The sequence below is a fragment of the Stigmatopora argus genome, chromosome 7 (assembly GCF_051989625.1).
Source record: "Stigmatopora argus isolate UIUO_Sarg chromosome 7, RoL_Sarg_1.0, whole genome shotgun sequence".
Lineage (NCBI taxonomy): Eukaryota > Metazoa > Chordata > Actinopteri > Syngnathiformes > Syngnathidae > Stigmatopora > Stigmatopora argus.
Window position 1 is genome coordinate 18199027 of NC_135393.1, and position 21060 is coordinate 18220086.

Sequence of the window (21060 nt, forward strand, 5' to 3'; positions counted from 1 at the left end):
CAATTGGTTCCGAGCGATTGTTCATAAGTTGAATTTGTTTGTAAGTTGATTCAGTGCTATATTTTGTATTATAATTTATATTTAAGGCCGATATAAGTATATTGAAGGTTTATATAAGTGCATTTGTATGTTTAAGGCTTGTATAAGTAACACGCATTGGTTTGTACTGAAAAAAAAAACATTTAATAAAATGGAGAGAATATGTACAGTACTGTAGAGAGAGAGAGAGAGATTTTTGTATTAGAAACTGGCCAAAAGAAGCGACCTAATGACGATTGCACAGTTTTCTTCTTTTTTTCATCATAAATGATGCAGTAGCACTGTATGGCATCATTCAATTGATTTGCAAACTTTGTGCAACGTTCAATATTTGGGTCCTGCTGCTCGATCTTTCTGTTTATAAATGGTACTGACGGTCGAACGATTCAATGCCCGTGAAACGCTTACCACTTTCTGACGCGCATCAAGCTTCGTTATTATTGCCACTCGTTTCAAATGAAATGGCTTGCCTCTTCATTGCAACTCCCTCAATAGAAGCCTTTAGCTTTTTACCAACCATATTCAATATTGGATGCATGAGATATTTAATGATACAAATGAAAAAGGTTCTCTGCACACTGGAGATACATTCACGCACTTCCGCATTGCAACGAAGAAGGTAGATGCTGGGTGAGCTGAGCTCTCACAGCGCCAGGCGTCGGTATTAGCGGCGGAAAGAAGTACTACTCCGAAAAAGGCGCGAAATACAAAATTGGACTTGCGAACATTTTTGGACTTAAACGCAATTTGCAGACATGTTCGTATGTACCGTTGTTCGTAAGTAGGGGAGCATCTGTAGTAGTCAACATAGATAAGTGGTCAACAACATAAATAAGTAGGGACCTCCACAAACAATAACAACAAACAAACATAAATAATCAATAAATAAGTAGTCAACATAATAAATAAGTAGTAGTCAACATAATAAATAAGTAGTAGTCAACATAATAAATAAGTTGTAGTCAACATACTAAATAAGTCGTAGTCAACATAGATAAGTGGTCAACAACATAAATAAGTAGGGACCTCCACAAATAATAACAACAAACAAACATAAATAATCAATAAATAAGTAGTCAACATAATAAATAAGTAGTAGTCAACATAATAAATAAGTTGTAGTCAACATACTAAATAAGTCGTAGTCAACATAGATAAGTCGTCAACAACATAAATTGGTAGTGAAGAGCACAAATAACAAAAACAAATAAACAGATAAATAATCAATAAATAAGTAGTCAACATAATAAATAAGTAGTAGTTAACATATTAAATAAGTAGTAGCCAACATGAATGAGCGATCACCTATGCAACAAGTATGTATGTACATTGAATCCCAAGTTGGCAAAACATTTCCTTCAAAACGACAACACAACAAAAGCCATCACGCCGCCGCGCCACTTCCTGCCGGCCATTTTCTCACCCACCGCCAACAACTACTGCTCAACTTGCTTGGAATTTCCCCTCCCCGGAATTTGCGCCGAATTGCCCCGAGACAAAATGGTTTCATTCAGACGCACAAGCCACAAACAAACAAGCAAAAAAAAAAACCCAACAACAAAAAATATATATATATATTTCTTCCTTTCCCCCAGTTTATCCGTCGGGGTGGGGAGGGGGGTCTTAATGGCAAGGCGGCACTTGTTAGAGAGAGGTAATATCAGGGTATAAATAAATCCTCTGTATCACAGATGTGTGTGAGGTGGGGGCATAAAGAGAGCCATCCATCAGTCTCCCAGGGGAGCGGGACAAATTAAAGCCCATAAAAGGGCCTCATTACTGGGGGCAGCTCTCTCCTGTCTGGGCCTCCCCTCATCCTTCCACATCACCTTTTTTTCCTCGTTTTTTTTCTCTCTTTAGCGCACCGTCCATTTCTCTCCATCGCGCAAATACGCGCACACGCTAAATATCCCGATTTGGGGGTGCCAAACGATCCACATAAAACAAGAGAGGGGTTTCAAGGTGGCGCTAATGCGTCCGTGCGACAATGTCCACGGGCGCGGGCTGATTCATTTGGCATTAGCGAGTGGGTGTACTTTGCATATTGTATTTAAATTGCTCATTGGGAGGGTTTTTACGACTGTTTTTACGTCGAGATAGACCTCGGACTCGCTGGAGGGGGGTTTAGCTCGATGGTAAGGGCGCGCGAGCTAGTGGGGAGATGTTAGCGCAGATGCAAAATGTTTAAAGTCGGATTTGGGGGGGGGGGGGGGGTAAGGATGGGTTTTAGATTTTGTGGGGCATTGACCGGCGACGGGTACAAAAATAAAGCTTGGTGTTATCTTATTTTTAAATAGTTTCTATTTTTTTGCAAAGAAAAAAAAATTAACTATGTTACTTTTTGGTTTCAGGTAACACGTCCACGCTGATTGAAATAACTGATGAGAAGGAAGTGTGCACGGACTTTCAAAATAATGGAATGTTTTGACATTGTGTTAAATGCAAAATTTCAAAATGAATCGTCATGGGAACCAAAATAACAAAATTTTCAGCATTTTTTTAAGGTAAATTGCTTGATTTTTTGTAGTTTTCATCCAAAAAGTGTATTTAGTAGTTTGGTAAAAACTGTTGTAGTAACTGCTGAAGATTCATATTAAATATTTTTTTGTAAATTATATTTGATTATTTACATTAAAAATAAAAAAGGAAAAGAGTGACATTCAGTTAATTTTTTTTTTCAATTATTTTCCAAAATAGTTTCAAAAAAAATTAGATTTTGGTACAAACGAAAATTCATTAAATCAAACAAAACAAATGAGACAACCAATCTAAAAATTGCACCACCAAATATAAAAAAGTTACAATTTTAAGCATTTTTAAAACAAAAATAGGATTTAAAACAGTCTTTTGCCTGGAATTTGTGACAAAAAAAATCTTTACACTTTAAATTCTACAAAAAAACTGAAAATGTTTAATAACCCCCAACTCCAATTTTTCTGATGCCGACCGCCTTCAGTTGCACAAAAAACAACATTTTCAAATAACATCTCTTGACCTGTTTGGACACGTGTTAAGCTATGAGCGAGCGGGTGAAGAAAGAATGACAGCTTGTCCCCGAAATTAGCCGCCATTGTGAGCGCAAAGACGGCCATAAGCCTCCTGTAAATAAAAGCAATTCTCCGTCCATTTGGACAAAAGTATCCGCTCAATCCCCCTCCTGAATTATTGAGGCGGCGGAGGGGGACCGGGAGAGTCGGCAGAGCGCTCCCATCACCAAAGCACCCGGGGGACGGACGACGCCTTTCATATCATTTTTTTTCTTATTTCCGGGCTCAAGTGACGAGCCGTCAATCAAACTGTGATTTGGTAGACCACGTAAGAAGCTACGGCTTCGGGGACTCTGATTGGCCGGCCAATCGCAGGCCACAAACAACCAATCATAGCTCGAGGGCAATTTAGAGTCTTCAATTAGCATGTTTTTTGGGAGGTGGGAGAGAACTGCAGTACTCGGAGAAAAGCCACACAAGCCCAGGGAGGACATGCAAACGCTACACGGTGAGGACTCACCTGGGATCGAACCCTCGACCCCGAGACTGCGAGGCCGATGCGCGAACCGCTCGGCTTGAGATACTGTCGCTGCAAGAGTGTTTAACCAGCTAGCGTAGCCTAGAAAAATATAAAACAGTTTATTTGAACTTTTTTTCTTAGTAAGGGAAAACATCTACTAGTCATTTGTTTTTCATTTCAAATGGAAACAATTTAAAAAAAAAATTATATTCAATTTTAAAGTGGAAAACGGAAAATATTTTTATTCATTTATTTTTAGATTTTACAAAATGCCTTGTGACCTAAAAACACCAAAAGAAAAAAATGGATAAAAATTGCAATTATTGATTTAAAAAGGGGAAAATCAGGAAATATAATATACATCTATAATCTTCATTTGAATTTGATCCTAAAACAGAAAGTCGGCACTCATGATTTACTTTCTCGGGCCGCACAAAAGCATGCAGCGGTCCAGATTTGGCCCCCGGGCCGCCACTTTGACACCTGTGACCTATCGCCTACTAAAATTTGTTATCGCGACAGGCCTAACGTCAAAAAAAAATGAGATAAGCCCTAGGGGGCGGGGCTTTTTTAAAATTATGAACGGGCCCCACAGCGGCGCCGCAAAAGAGGCCCGTCGTAACGTCTGGTTTTATTTTCCGCCGCCGACTTTCCTACTTTTGTCTTCCCGGCTCCAAAAAGCCGAGCGTCAAAGCGCATAGGCAATGATTATTTGCATTAAATTATTAATATGCACATGGCAACCGAGCTGGGCTTTGGAGTCGGCGCAAAAAAATAAAAAAAAAATACTTTTCTTTTCATGATGAGCGTGGCGAGGAGCAACTTCAGAGCCGGTAGCCCCTCATTTAAATCAAGTCAGAAAAAGAAGAAGAAGAAGCCCGTATTGATTCCGGGCGCTCCCCCGCACGCGCGCCTTTCCAAAACAGTTTTTTTTGTTTCTTAATTCGAGGAGGGGGGCGCGCAGGGGTCCCAAAAGAGCTCCAAACAAAGAGGACAGACTTGTTTGAGGCTAATACTCTGGTGCACAGAGTGAGGCGTTCGCTAACAAGAACGAACAGACTCGCTCGCTCGCTCGAGGAGGGGGGAAACGTTGAAAACTTCTTCAACGGACCACCGTTCTCAATCATCCAAACCTGGCGACCGATCGTCGTGATGAATGGACGGAGGTGGGCTAAGGCGGTTGCGCTTTACGGCGAGGGTGGTGACCTCAGAGTAGCTCACGCTACGGTGGAATAGTTAGCGATACGTTCTAGCGTTCTGCCATCCGTCCCCACTTCGAACGTCAATGGCTGTCAGTGGAAGGCCGTGGCACTTCCTGTTCATTTTCGGACATGTCGGGTCATTTCCTGCTGAGTTGAAGTCAATTCTTGTTGATTTTGAAGGGATGTTGGATTATTTCCCGCTGATTTTAAATGAAATCCTGTTGATATCTAGGCAATTCCTGTTGATTTTTAAGGCATGATGGGTTATTTCCTGTTGATTTTTAGTCAATTCCTGTAGATTTTCAGTCAATTCCTGTAGATTTTTAGTCATTTCCCATAGATTTTTAGTCAATTCCTGTAGATTTTTAGTCAATTAATGTAGATTTTTAGTCAGTTCCTGTAGACTTTTAGTCAATTCCTGTAGATTTTCAGTCAATTCCTGTAGATTTTGTCATTTCCCATTGATTTTAAGTCAATTCCTGTCAATTTCAACTCAATTCCTGTAGACTTTTAGTCAATTCCTGTAGATTTTAAGTCAATTCCTGTAGATTTTAAGTCAATTCCTGTAGATGTTTAGTCATTTCCTGTTGATTTTAGTCAATTCATGTTGATTTTTAGTCAATTATTGTTGATTTTGAAGGCATGTTGGGTTATTTCCCACTGATTAAGTCAATTCCTGTCAATTTCAAGTCAATTCCTGTAGACTTTTAGTCAATTCCTATAGATTTTAAGTCAATTCCTGTAGATGTTTAGTCATTTCCTGTTGATTTTAGTCAATTCATGTTGATTTTTAGTCAATTATTGTTGATTTTGAAGGCATGTTGGGTTATTTCCCACTGATTAAGTCAATTCCTGTTGATTTTTAGTCAATTCCTGTTGATTTTGAAGGCATGCCAGGGTATTTCCCCGCTGATTTTCAGTCAATTCCTGTTGATTTTTAGTCAATCGCATTCAACTTGTTGATTTTCGGGCATTTGTGGGGAAAATCGCTGGACTTCTATCATGACAATCAAGGCATTCGATTCAATCGAGAAGAAATTAAAAGCACGACTGGGAGACCGAACGACGTTCACCTTGCGACAGCCGGCTTTCAGAGGAACGGCAGCGTATTATTGATGATTGGACGCAGTTTGATGTGCACACAGAGCCAAAGAGCGAGCATTGCCGGGCCTTTGCGCCAAGCGAGGCGAGGCGAGGCGAGGCGAAGCGAGGCTTTGTTTATGGATCGCCTGATCAAAGTGCTCGGCGTGTCTCTTTGTTTGTTTCATGTGCGAACGCCAGCCACTCTCGCCTTCTTTTATGAAGCGGCAGCCTGGAAATACCAAAAAGAACAACAAAAAACTGCCATTTTCAGCCCGCGTAGTCAAAACGCAACATTTGGGAGACCATTTACTCTCGTTAAAAGACGCCGTCGTTTCCCATCGCTGCACTTGGAAACTACGTGGGTGTGTCAGTTAGTTAGCGCTGCTAACCCTCATATTTTTGTACATTTTTATATAAAGTACAGTACTTTCCCTTGACAGTATAAAAGCGCACATAACACGACTTGAACGAAGGGAATTGAGAGAGTAACCTTTTCCTGCCATAAGTCTTGCCTGTCACTTTTTAAAAGTCAGCGCTCCTTTTAATTTAACTCAAACGCAACACCATCGACAATTAATAATCAATTTACTCCGTCGCAACAACGCTTGTTTTTCCGACCTGATGATCTTTTCCGTACAAAGCAAAATGTCAAAGCAGTGTATTAACTAGAAATCTATGACGGATTGCCGACCCCAGAATATTTTATTTACAACTACACGCTCAAGAATTACATAAAAATATGCACTTTTCTTGGTGTTTAAGGAACTTCTGGACTTTCATGGAGCTGCCAAATGTCAAAAATCATATTTCGTAGTGGGTAAGAATAATTTTTCAGATTTTGTGAGCCATTTTCCAAGCGACATTGACAAGCGATACGAATTTCTTGGTCAATTTAAGATAAAAACTGGTTGAGTAAAAAAAAATGAGACTGCTGAATTTTTGGGGTCATTTTGATGCGCATTTAGATTAGATTAGAATGTTATTTCATCCCGTATTTGGGATTTTTTTTGGTCAAATTTAGATAAAAACTGGTTTAGTAAAAAATTAGACTGCTGAATTTTTGTGGGGTCGTTTTGATGTGTATTTAGATTAGATTAGAAATGTATTTCATCCCATATTCAGGATTTTTTTTGGTCAAATTTATATAAAAACTGGTTTAGTAAAAAAAAAAAAACGAATTTTGATAGTATTTGGCAACTCAAGATTTTTAGTTTTTAAACTACAAGCTCACAAATTACACACCACATATTTTTTCTTCTTCCTATTCACGCAACCTACTCAGAAAAACCTCAACTTAGTTCAAAACATTGCACAACTCCAAAAAAGTTCATAAAATCCAGCTTCTATTTTTAGCGCTAACGAAACATGGCCATCTCCACCAAAAAGCTGACAATTAGCATCCGGGCCCCGATTTTTTCCCGAAACGGAGTCTCCTTAAGCCGAGTCGGAAAGCCGAAATCAGCAGCGCGTGCACAAAAATAATATATAAATATATATATCTATCAAAAAAAAAAAAAAAAAAAAAAAAAGAAACGCGTAAAAAAAAATCTGGCTGAAACTACACAAGAAAGCCAGTGTGTCTTTTAATGAAGCAACCGTGGTCCTCGGTCGTAATTTTCAAAGAAGCAAAGCCCAAGATTAAAGTCAAAGGAGTCTCCCAATGGCTTCAACTCGGCGCTGCTTTGAAAAATACCCCCAGTGTACAACCAACCCCCGCCTCCCCCGACCACCACCTCTTCACCCGGCCCATCCTCATCATCCTCATCCTCCTCATCCTCACTTTTCCCTCCTCTTGAGCCACCAATTCTCGCCCCCTGATCCCATCATTAAAAAAAAGACTCGGGCAGACAAGAGTAAGGGGGACGGGGGGTCTTTCTTTTTTTATTTTTTCCTTTTTTCGGAAGGTCTACGAACGAGGTGGTGGCGCTCGCCTCTTTAAGTGCAACAGACACCTCCACCTCGGCGACGAAACACGCACAAAAGCCATGAATAATGGATGGGCCCGGGGCTCCACGCGTTAAGAACAGAGGAGGCGTGCCGGTAGCGTTTCACTTCAAATTTGTATTGTCTTTAGTCTCCGCCAGCCATCTCCATTTCTAACACCTGCCTCAGTCAGATGCGCGCCGACGGTGCGCTAGCCCCGGAACTACCTTTCATCTCCTGCGTGCCGTTAGCGGGGAGCAAAGGAGGAAAAAAAAAAAAAGAAAGAAAAAATACACTTTCAAGTCATCATTATCGAGTCGGGAAACCAGGACACAAGTTTTCCTCTTTTCCTTCTTAACCTTTTGTTCCGTCGAGTTAGTACCCGCAACAGGAAACGCCAAAGGTTGACTTTCAAACGGATAAAAATGGCCGACCCGTGTGAGATATGCGACCAATGACACGTAGGTTAAAAGTGGTGACAACTTAGCTTAAGGCAAATGTTACCTTTTTAAGAATAATTCATTCCTGAAGTCGTTTCGCATCATTCATTTTCTGATCTGCTTATCTTGACAAGGGTCGTGGGGGGTGCTGGAGCCTATCGGGGACCCCGAATTGGTGGCCAGCCAACCGCAGGGCACGAGGTGACAAAAGACAACCAATCATAGCTAGGGGACAACCATTTGCGCTAACACAACCTAGCGCAAGGGTGTCAGATTCGGGTTGGTTCACGGGCCGCTTTAATGTCAACTTGATTTCACGTGGGACCATTTTAGATATAATATTTAGATTTTTTTTTATTTATAAATGGATTAAAATAACTGGATTAAAATCCCTGAATATTCAGTTTTTTATAGATCTAAAACAATGTTTATTTTAGCTTTTTTTAAAATATATTTTTAGATTTTACAAAATGTTTTTTGAACTAAAAACACAGATTTTTTTTATTAAAAAAATACAATAATATTTAGATTTTTTTGGTAAATGGATTAAAAGAATTGTATTAAAAGCCCTGAATATTCAGTTTTTTATAGATTTAAAACTGTTTATTTTAGAGTTTTTTTTAATATATATTTTTAGATTTTACAAAATGATTTTTGAACTAAAAACACAGAAAAAATGGATTAAAAAATGACAATGATTGATTTAAAAGGGGGAAAATCAGGAAATTTAATATACATCTATACTCTTCATTTTAATTTGATTGTCATTTTTTAATCCATTTTTTCTGTGTATTTAGTTCAAAAATCATTTTGTAAAATCTAAAAATATATATAAAAAGCTCAAATAAACATTGTTTTAGATCTATAAAAAAACTGAATATTCAGAACTTTTAATCCAGTTCTTTTAATACATTTATAAAACAAAATCTAAATATTATATCTAAAATAGTCCGGCCCACATGAAATCGAGTTGACGTTAAAGCGGCCCGCGAACCAACCCGAGTCTGACAGCCTTGACCTAGACATTTAGCCAGTTAGCCTAGCCCGGGAGAACAGGCAAACTTCACACAATGGGAGACCAACTTGTGATCAAACCCACGACCCCAGAACTGCGACGCTGACGCGCTAACCACTTGTGCGGCGACCCGCAGTTTCACAGCATGATTAATTTTTTTTGTAAGTAGAGTTGCACTTTACATGCAAATACCCCCAACAAAATCATAACAGTAGACCCCCTTTTTTTAAAAAACCAATGTAAATTACAACTAAAGTAAAACAATTAATTAAAACATTCAAACAAACAAGACCACTGTGTCCAAAATGCCCAAATTTGACAACATTTTTACACCATCGTCCTCAACCCGACACCCAAAAACCTCCATCCTGACCCACAACAATCTCTCCAAATCCCGATCATCACCTCCTATTTACCACTCACAAACCCCCCAACTTCCACCCCGCGAAAAACCGTGAAACTCTACCAGACGGTCTCTGAAAAAGCGCCAAGTTTCACCCCGGAAAGTTCTTGCGAGCCTCTCCACCCGCCTGCCAAGCTTCTTCATCACTGCGTAATGTCTTCATACATTATAAAGTCTTGGCCAGGAATGAAAACGGCAGTCAAAACAACAAGTGATCAAAAATCCCGACTTAACTAGCTCGACAGACGCCACATCTTGACCACAAACCTCGACCCCCGTGGGGCCCCGCCCCCCTCCCTCAACATCCAAACTAGCTTTATAAACATCCTTGTAATATTGAACACAGGCAATGCCGAAAACCTTCCAAAAAAAATAAATAAAAACAACTTTACTCCCCACCGTTGCGGCTTGGGATGTTTTGCCCGGGGTCGGCCGGCGTCCCGCCATTATGACATCACTCAGGACTTATCAAAGCGGGCGTTCATCAATCGGAAAATATTCCGATGCGCCCTCGCCACCCCGAGACGGGAAACGTCTCCTTTTTTTTTTTTTTTGCAACGGGGGCCGTCTTTGGCAAAGCATGAAAAAGTTACAAAACATCAAATAAAGCTCTAAGGGAGAAGAAAGACGAGAAAAAAATACCCGATTAAAAATACAAAAAAACGTCAGGCTTGAAAGGAAGACGGGGATGGATGGCAGGACCCCCTTTGGTGGGGGGGGCGACGTGTTCGGCGGTCGTCGCTAACTGTCCGTTACGTTACTTTTGCGTTCCCGTGGCGCGGGATCGATAGAAACGGCTGCGGGGGATGTTTTTAATTAAGGTAATTCATGGCGGGGCGGCTAGGCTAAATGCTATTACGTCAAAGTAGGGGTGCGACAATTATACGTACGGTGATGTATCGGGGTTCGGGTTGCGGCTATTTCAGAAATGTACAACAAACAACGCGTTTCAAAGTCCTTCTAGAACACAGGTGTCAAAGTGGCGGGCCGGGGGCCAAATCTGGCCCGCCGCATCATTTTGTGTGGCCCGGGAAAGTAAATCATGAGTGCCGACTTTCTGTTTTCGGATCAAATTAAAATGAAGAGTATAGAAGTGTATTAAATTTCCTGATTTTCCTCCTTTTAAATCAATAATTGTCATTTTTTTTAATCCATTTTTTTGTGTTTTTAGTTCAAAAATCATTTTGTAAAATCTAAAAATCAATTTAAAAAAGCTAAAATAAATATTGTTTTAGATCTATAAAAAACGGAATATTCAGGGATTTTAATCCAGTTCTTTTAATCCATTTATAAAAAAAAAATCTAAATATTATATCTAAAATGGTCCGGCCCACATGAAATCGAGTTGACGTTAACGCGGCCAAGTGCTTTTATTTTCATTATACAAGTATAATGAGATTTAAAGCTTCGCCATAAAGTGCACAGATAAAAACAAACCAAAAATCAATAGATAATTCACTATGACTGATGTCAAATCCCTCGAATATTGCGGTTATTGGAGACCAAACATGGCAGTGATAATTGAAAAATTGCAAAGTGGTGTCACCTGCATTAAAAAATTATTATTTTCTTTCTTTTTTTACTTCAGTGCTGAGTCCTAGTAGCAAGATAGTTACAGCATGTATTTTCACATTTTTATGAACTTTAAAAATAATAATAATAATAATTAATATCAGAAAAAAGAAAAATAGAACAGTAGTGAATTCGCGATAATCGAAGGATTACTGTACTGGTTGCACATGATTATTTCGTGATAACGAAACTACAAACCCAATAAAAAAAATACTCATAAAACATTTAACAGAAAAAATACCAATCTCGGAATCCGACCAATTTAGCTAGCCGCTAAAGTCCCACTTTTCAATTTACAGCTAGCATCTCCAATAGCGTCAGTCACTCCCCCAAAGCAACAACGAAGCTTTTAGTGCCTTTCCGGGCCTGCAAACTAGCATGAAAACTTCCCGGATGGGGGGGATGGGTACCTGGGCCCCCCCAGACGAAAAAAAATGCCATGTTCTCAAACTAAAAAGCTAGGTTAAGTGGCACGAAACGCGGGAAGCAGCGACAGCCGAGCCGCTGCGCTTGCATGCTTATGCCAGCAAAAATGGCTTAAATACACCCGCATGAATATGCAATGACGCCATGAAGAGTTTGACAACAAAGGAAGCGGCGCATTGTTTTTGATGAGGCCACGTTGCCAGCTTTCTACCTTTCTAACCTACTTACATGTGTCATCATGTCCAATTAACTCGTTGGCTGCCACGGACGCGCATCGGGAAACCAAACCGCGCTTTCCAAGCGGGAGGGCCGGCGACGGTTTTCATTCATTGCGCAGAGAATTGTCGGAATTAACGGAGGGATTTCCGATGAGAAGGATTTATTTGTTTGTTTTTGGAAAGGACCTGTCTCGATGGAGTGATGTCATCAAACTGCGCCTGATTGTCAAGTCTGTTCTTTTTCTTTAGGAAAGTGTCATATTAACAGGTTTTGTTTTTGGGGGCCCAAGAATGACTTTTTTTTTTTAATAAGGAAGTGATGTCATCAAACTGCGCCAAATTGTCAACTGTTCTTTTTCTTTAGGAAAGTGTCATATTAACAGGTTTTGTTTTTGGGGGCCCAAGAATGAATTATTTTTTTTAAAATAAGGAAGTGATGTCATCAAACTGCGCCCAATTGTCAAGTATGTTCTTTTTCTTTAGGAAAGTGTCATATTAACAGGTCTTGTTTTTGGGGAACCAAGAATGACTTTAAAAAATATATATATATATATATATATATATATATATATATATATATATATATATATATATATATATATATATATATTTTTTATTTTTTTAAAATAAGGGGGGCCCCAAGAATGACTTTTTTTTTGGATCTGGGTTCGACTCCGCAGGCCAACAAATTCGGTTAAGACACGTGTCAAAGTGGCGGGCCGGGGGCCAAATCTGGCCCGCCGCATCATTTTGTGTGGCCCGGGAAAGTAAACCATGAGTGCCGACCTTCTGTTTTAGGATCAAATTAAAACGAAGAGTATAGATGTATATTAAAATTCCTGATTTCCCCCCTTTTAAATCAATAATTGTCATTTTTTAAATCCATTTTTTCTGCGTTTTTAGTTCAAAAATCATTTTGTAAAATCTAAAAATATATATAAAAAAAGCTAAAATAAACATTGTTTTAGATCTATAAAAAAACTGAATATTCAGGGCTTTTAATTAAGTTCTTTTAATCCATTTATAAAAAAAATCTAAATATTATATCTAAAATGGTCCGGCCCACGTGAAATCGAGTTGACGTTAAAGCGGCCCGCGAACAAATTCAAATGAAGAGTATAGATGTATATTAAATTTCCTGATTTTCCACCTTTTCAAGCAATCATTGTCATTTTTTAATCCATTTTTTCTGTGTTTTGAGTTCAAAAATCATTTTGTAAAATCTAAAAATATATTTAAAAAAAAGCTAAAATAAACATTGCTTTAGATCTATAAAAAACTGAATATTCAGGGCTTTTAATCCTGTTCTTTTAATCCATTTATGAAAAAATATCTAAAATGGTCCGGCCCACGTGAAATCAAGTTGACGTTAAAGCGGCCCGCGAACCAACCCGAGTCCGACACCCTTGGGTTAAGAATTTTGGAAAAAGTTCAACATCTTTAGTTTGCCTTCTTTTGGGGACAACAAGTGGCTCAGGTGTGCCGTCCTCTCAGGTACAATTAGCACGCTCCCGTTAGCCCGAAATCGAACCGGCATCTTCATCAAGGCGTCTCCTCTCCCTCGCCAGAGACGGTCTGGGCGTAATTGCTTCCCGCTCTGGAAGGCTCACATTCCATCACACTTTATTAACGCCCGTCACGCCGTCCCCGGCTAATCTTTTATTCTGTTTTGCAATTATTGCAAAGTGGCGAGGCTTTTAAACGACGACGGGGAGGAAGACGAGGAAGAGGAGGAGGAGGAGGAGGAGGAGGTAATGAAATTAACTTCCACTAACTTGGAGCAATTCTCTGTGGCGCAACCATTTCGGTCCGGGGGAAAATGTATGCAAATTGGATGCGTCTATGGCGGCCTATTACCACTGCGGCAACATAAAACACGCTTTTGCGCAACAATTAGACTTAAAACGCCGCATGTTAATCAGGCCCGGGATGCGCGATGGGAAAGGTAATTGACAGAGAGTGAACTGTTGACAAGTGGCTGACGCTTTGTTTGCACCCCCGCCGCGTTGCCGTGCGCGTTGCCGTGCGCGTTGCCGTGGCTTTTTCAAAAAGCTTCGCTCGCGATTACCTGCCAGATACCGCCGGGAATTCTCCCGGGGCCTTTTTCGCTATCGTCTGCCTGTTGTTGGTATTTGGTATGTTTTTTTTTTGTTTGTTCTTTTTCGTTTCAAGCGCGTTTTGTTGTGGGGATTGAGGGGGTGCTTTAATAACAGGGACAATCGAGTAGGCAGGGGGAATCGTCCGAATTCGGTTTGTTTTCGATTGTGGCTAGCGCTAATGGAATAGCTTAGAGTTTGTTTTTTTTAAGAAAAGAGGAAAGTTAAGAAATATTGTGGCTTTATTTGGGGACGATTGGGTGAAAAAAATGGCCGCCTAGCTGAAAATGGCTAATGTTTCGATTCAAATGTGTCCGTAAAGATGCCGGATTATTTTTTGACTATGGCTAATAGAATATTTTAGAGGTTTTTTTAAAGAAAAGAGCAAAGTTATAAATATTGTGGCCTTATTCGGGAACGATTGGGTGAACAAATTGTCAGTTTAGCTGAAAATGGCTAACGTTTCGTTTCAAATGTATCCATAAAGATACCGGATTATTTTTCGATTATGGCTATCGCTAATGGAATATCTGAGAGTTAGTTTTTTAGGCCAAAGTTACAAATGTTAGATTTATTCGGGAAGAATTTGGGTGAATAAATTAGCCGCTTAGCCTAAAATGGATAATGTTCCGATTCAGATACATCCCTGAAATTACCGGATTACTTTTGGATTGTGGCTAGCGCTAATGCTACTCAAGAGTTAAATGAGTTGCACTGGAGTATAAGTTATAGAACGCTTAAGTAATAGAAAAATAGGGAACAACAGTCAAAATAAGCATCTGTTAATGTCATATATTAAGAGTTTTTTTTATATAACTATAGCCTAAAAATGATATAGCATATCCAGCCGTTAGCGGCCGGCGTTAAAAAAAAAGAGGACAAATTTCACTTGAGTTACAGGCCTAGCCAACCTATAAAAAAGTGTGACTTATTGTCTGTAAAATTTGCCTGTAAAATAATTGCTATCATTCATTTATAGTCAAGACATATAAAACATATTAACCAAGAAATTGAACATAAGAACGCAATGAATACATCCAAGTATACCCAGCATCCTCCTCCCCTCCCTATAATAGACACAGGGTTATTTTTAGAACCAAGTCGCTCAGTTCACCCGCAAATTAGCCGCGATTTGCTTAACTAATGACCTGGACACTCAATAATTGACCTCCCCCTCAGATGAGCGCCCCGACCCCGCCCCCCCGGCTCATCAGTCACCTCCGGCGGCATATCACTACCCCCCACACACACACCCACACACTCGCCACCCTGCTAATGGCTGTTTGATGACCCTCATAAAAGGAGTCAATGTATTGACGCAACCCTTGGAGGACGCACCTAATTTGGGTGAGGATCAATTGAGGACAGGGGGGGGGGGGGAAAAGCGGGGGTCCGACAGGCACCTGTGACCACGGTCGACAATTTGCTGGAAAAGCGCCCCAGTAAATAATGGACCCCCCCTCAAATCAGATTATCATGTCAAGGGGGCTTTTCCATTGACGATAAAGTCATTTCAAATATTAAATGCGATTCTCCACCCACACCCGGACATTTGCCACGCGGGTGAAAGGATTATTTTAGGTCGTAAAAAGGCCCCCATTGACGGGGCTGGTCGTCCAATCCATTTTGACTGGGAGGGGTTAGTGGTTAGTGCGTCCGCCTCACAGTTCTGGGGTCGAGGGTTCGATCCCATGTTGGTCCTGGAGTTTGCATGTTGTTCCCGGGCTTGCGTGGGTTTTCTCCAAAAACATTCACGCTAGGCTAGCTGATTGGGGTACTCGGACGATTCGGCGAAAGACGTTTCGCCGACGGACAGTTCAACGAATGGACGTTTCGTCGAAAAAATTAAAGTGTTTAATTTATTATTTTATTAAACAAATAAAAGTGGGGATGTTTCTCATTGTGTCGTTTTTTGTGCCGAGGTTGAAAAACATATACACACACTCGATCCGGGGGCGGGGCGAGCACGCGAATGCCGTTTCGGCGAAACGTCCGTTCGGTGAACTGTCCGTCGGTGAAACGTCCGTCGGCAAAACATCTTTCGGCGAATCGTCCGGTCACGGCTGATTGGACTCTAAATTGCCACTAGGTATGATTGGTATCATTGCCCCGTGATTGGCTGGCCACCGATTCAGGGTGTCAGTCAGTGGGGATGAGCTCCAGCACCCCCCGCGACCCTTGCGAGGATAAGGGGCGAATGGACGTTCGTTCTAGCTCCGAAAAAGGAGCAGTTTAAGCGAATTGGACCTCTATGGAAGTCAATGGTGGCCATTTTGTGTCACTTCCTTGTCATTTTGGGGAACTTACAGGTCACTTCCTGTAAATTTCAGATCATTTCCTGTTGATTTTGACTTTCCGGGATGGTTTTTGTTCATTTGTTGGTCCCTGTTGGGCATTTCCAGGTCACTTCCTCTTGGTTTTTGGGTTTTTTAGGGTCCATTATTGTTTTTTGGGACCTTTTAGGGTTCATTCTTGTTTTTTGGGACCTTTTAGGGTTCATTATTGATTTTTGGGAGCTTTTAGGGTTCATTATTAACCCATTGGCTGCCATTGAAGGCCCTGTTTTGACGGCAAAATAAAGCTAAGTGTTTGCGGCTACAAAACGAAGCAAGTTCTAAATGGATAAGACATCTAGCGCCATCAAAAGTTACCTTTTTATGGCTAAAAATAAACTAGAGCAGCCCATATTAGCTAGCTGGCCCACCAAGCTAACTGAGTTTGACACCCCTGCTTTAAAAAATAAAATAGTCTCACATTTTTGGTCAAGTGTTTTCCATTTACACCCACACACACGGTCACATTAGCCCGAATCAAAAGAGTTAAGAGCTGATGTTTAGTTAAGCTGGGGCGGCCCTCCGTCCGTCGGCCATTAATTTATTGATGACGGCCCTGTGGAAAACGCGGCGTAAAGTAAAAAAAAATGGTAAAAGAAGAAAAAGACGAAGAAGAAGAGCTAATGAAATGATCAACGTTGGTGAATTAATGATGAATGGGAATAAAAAAAGGCAGGGGATCTCTCTGCGGAGTCAAGAGTGGAGCGCCCGCCGACTCATTAGCCATGCGCTCTCATCACGTCCACATAAAAAAAAAAAAGTACGACCTGCCATTGGATTCTATTCTCAATTAAAAAAATAAAAAAGTATATGCACCTTTTTTTATCTTTCATCTCTTTTTCTAGTTCGTGACTTCAGCCGAAAAGTCGAAAACAGGCCTCATTTACCACTTTTTGTTTTGTTTTGGCACTTCTTTACTTAACTCGGACCGATTGCGTCATAGGTCATCAAAGGTCAGGTTGAAGGATTTTTTTTCTTCAATGTAGGATGATATTGTTGGCGCTAATTTTCATGTTTTTTTATTGACAATAAATGTTCGCGTCTATATTATTTAATTCATAATTTTGATTTATTTTTCACTTTAGCATTTTGACATTTTTAACTATATTTTGCTATTTACGTTATTTATTCAGAGTATTTAATATTTATCTAAATATATTTATATTTTTTTGGGGGGCGGGGTAATTTTCATGTTATTTTTATTGACAATAAATGTATCCGTCTATATTATTTAATTTACACTTTTTATTTATTTTTCACTTTAGCATTTTGACATTTTCAACTATATTTTGCTATTTACAGCTATATATATATATATATATATATATATATATATATATTTGATGATATTTTTATTGACAATAAATATATCCGTCTATATTATTTAATTTACGATTTTTATTTGTTTTTCACTATCATTTTGACATTTTTAACTATATTTTGCTATTTACATCTATATTTATTGTGATTTATTTAGAATATTTATTATTTATCTCAATGTAGGGTCTTATTTTTTGGTGGTAATTTTCATGTTATTTTTATTGACAATAAATGTATCTATATCATATAATCTGTACTATTTAATTTACAATTTTTATTTATTATTTTTCACTAGCATTTTGACATTTTTAACTATATTTTGCCATTTACATCTATATTTATTGTGATGTATTTAGAGTATTTAATATGTATCTCAATTTAATATTTATCTCAATGTAGGGTCTTATTTTTTGATGGTAATTTTTTTTTTTTTAATTCAAGGTTTTTCTACTTTTCACCTGTATTTTACATTCAAATTTTTTATACTTACTATTTTTTGTATTTACCACTTTAATTATGTACTCGTATCCCTCTAATGCTTTATGTACATTTATTAAATGTAAACGCAGGCATTGTAGAATTTAACAAGTTTAGTTTAAAATTCAACAACGTTAATATTGTAGTTTTTTTGCGGGTTCGATCCCCCTCACGTCGCCATTTGAAAGCGACCCCCGTCAAAGTCTCTACACATGTAATCCTTGTCGACGATTTTAGGCTTTTTTTTCCATTATTAATGAATATTTCAGTAGTTATTGCAGCGAGCTTCTCATGTGCCTCCTCGCTGCTCCCAACGCTCATAAGCCCAGCGCTCGTCTAATGATTTAATTAATAGCATTGTGTCCGCGCGTGAAACGCTGCTATTTAATCAGCAAAATGGAGGGAAGCCAGATCGGGGAGGGTGGGCGGAGCTTCAGGCCGCCTTTAATTGAGACTTCACAAATAAACGCCAGGGCCATCCCTGCGTGCGATGGCGTGCGGCGGGGGAAACAAATGTGTCAAATGTTGCTTTATTCGCGTAAAAATAGGTCATAACTGGCATTATAACAAGACTATTCGGGTTGTGGAGTTTTACTCTTAGTGGTTAAAGATGAACTTTCACAGAGAGTTTAAAGGAATTTGGGGTTTAAGTTCATTTTGGATGACTTTTACTTGGATAATTCCCTGTTGATTTTTTTAGGAATTTTCTGGGTCACTTCCTGTTGATTTTAGGGCTGTTATGTCACTTCCTGTTGATTTTAGGGCTGTTATGTCACTTCCTGTTGATTTTAGGGCTGTTATGTCACTTACTGTTGATTTTAGGGCCTTTTTAATATGTCACTTACTTTTAATTTTAGTGCTTTTTAGGGTCATTTCCTGTTGATTTTAGGGCTTTTTATGTCACTTCCTGTTGATTTTAGGGTTTTAATATGTCACTTCCTGTTGATTTAAGGGCTTTTTATGTCACTTCCTGTTGATTTTAGGCCTTTTTTATGTCACTTCCTGTTGATATCAATTCATTTTTTTCTCTTATTTTGTTTGAGGGGTGGAAATGAATGGGGCCATTGAAAATAAAGTGATATAAAATAAATAAATAAATGATGAAATTGGATTTTTCCTCAAGTACAGACATATTTGACAATGAATTTGCACCAGAACTGTCAAATGTCAAAAATCTTATTTCGGAGTGAGTAAATAGAATTTTCCGATTTAGTTTGGTAATGAGTGACATAATAAACTATGGAAAATTTGTACTATTTGGCAGCTCTAATTAGCATAATTGTTTCTCTTACACGCACACGCACAAACTCACTCTCAGTTTCTCTCACATTTTCACACACTCACTCTCTCCTGAATTTTTGGATGTTAAATTACATGAACTGGATTTAAAAAAGAACAGCAAAAGATACATTACCAAATTTTAAACGTTTTTGGAAATGAATGCTGCTTTGTATGCTTTCAATTCGCCGATTTTTGGTACGTTTAGGTCAAAAAGACCAAAAAGAAAATGGCGGACGAGATGCATTTTGACCATTTTGTCCGTGGAAACGTCCTATTTGGTCCGCATTTGTCGTCTTTAATTAGCTTAGCATGCATGTTTTGGGGATCTGCCTGGAAACAGGAGTACCCGGAGAAAACCCACCCAAGCCCAGGGAGAACAACATCATCAACATTTGGATTTGGGTCACTTGCTGTCGTCTTCGCTCCATCACAATGGCGCTTTTTTCTTTCCCATCCGATGTTTTTGTTCCTATTTCCCCGTCTTGCCGTTTCTTTTCGGCATATTTTTTTTTTGATATCCATCTGTTCCGTCGGAGGAGTCCCCCACCCTCCGCCCCGGCTCGTCCTCTTCCCTCTCCAGGAGCATCAAAAGGAGGAGGAGCCACACGGGGTGTTTGAAGAGCCCACCGAGGCTCCCCGATGGGTGGTGAAGCGGCAGATGCTGGAAAGCCAGCCGCCTCCACGCAGGCGGGAGGAGATGCCTTCTCATCTGCTTTTGTAGCCGCCGCCCGCGTATTGTCGTTCCTCGACCAATCTTCCGCTTCCTGTTTGGTCGGCGACCTTTCGCTCCCTACAAGGCCGCGTTCCGAGAGGAACATTTGGCCATGGTGCCATCGTGGGAAAGCCTAACTATACATTTGAATAGCCCATTTTTGTGGCGCGGTATGCAAGTGTTTAGCAGACGTGTCAAAGTGGCGGCCCGGGGGCCAAATCTGGCCCGCCGCATCATTTTGGGTGGCTCGGGAAAGTAAATCATGAGTGCCGACTTTCTGTTTTAGGATCAAATTAAAAAGAAGAGTATAGATGTATATTAAATTTCCTGATTTTCCCCCTTTTAAATCAATCATTGTCATTTTTTAATCCATTTTTTCTGTGTTTTTAGTTCAAAAATCATTTTGTAAAATCTAAAAATATATAAAAAAAGCTAAAATAAACATTGTTTTGGATCTATTAAAAAACGGAATATTCAGGGCTTTTAATCCAGTTCTTTTAATCCAATTATTTAAAAAAAATCTAAATATTATATCTAAAATGGAAATCGAGTTGACGTTAACACGGCCCGCGAACCAACCAGAGTCTGACACCCTTGGTTTAGCATGTCGGCCTCGTCATTCTGGGGTCGTGGGTTGAATCCAAGGTTGGTCATCACTCTGTGGAGTTTGGAGTTTCTCCCTGGCCTTGGGTGGGTTTTCTTCGGATACTCCTTTTCCACCCAGATCGCCAAAACATGCATGCTAAGCTAATTAAAGGCTAGAAATGGCCTAAATGGGTTGTCCTTTGTCTCCAGGTGCCCTGCGATTGGCTGGCCGCCGATTTAGGGTGTCCCTTGAAGTTAGCTGGGGTAGGCTACGGCACCCCTGCAACCTTTGTGAGGATAAGCGGTTTAAATGGTTATATTTAAATACTTTGTGTCTTCCCCAATACTGTTTATTCAATGCTAAGGGTTAAAGATGTCATTTGACTCCTAAGACAAAAATGTGAATCTTTTTGGCATCAAAATCCGCT

The 21060-nt window shown here is 39.6% G+C and overlaps 1 protein-coding gene across 12 annotated transcripts in view; it reads right to left on the bottom strand.

Annotated features, from left to right (window-relative positions):
* LOC144077528 (uncharacterized) overlaps positions 1-21060 on the bottom strand; it is a 178492-nt gene that overhangs the window by 55531 nt on the left and 101901 nt on the right. The window contains exon 1 of one of the 12 annotated variants that reach the window (XM_077605334.1): positions 448-670. The exons of the other annotated variants lie outside the window; for them this stretch is intronic. The gene's annotated coding sequence lies outside the window, so the exon portion shown is untranslated. Of the gene's footprint in view, positions 1-447; positions 671-21060 lie in introns of those variants that run through there. 12 annotated transcript variants of the gene reach the window in all.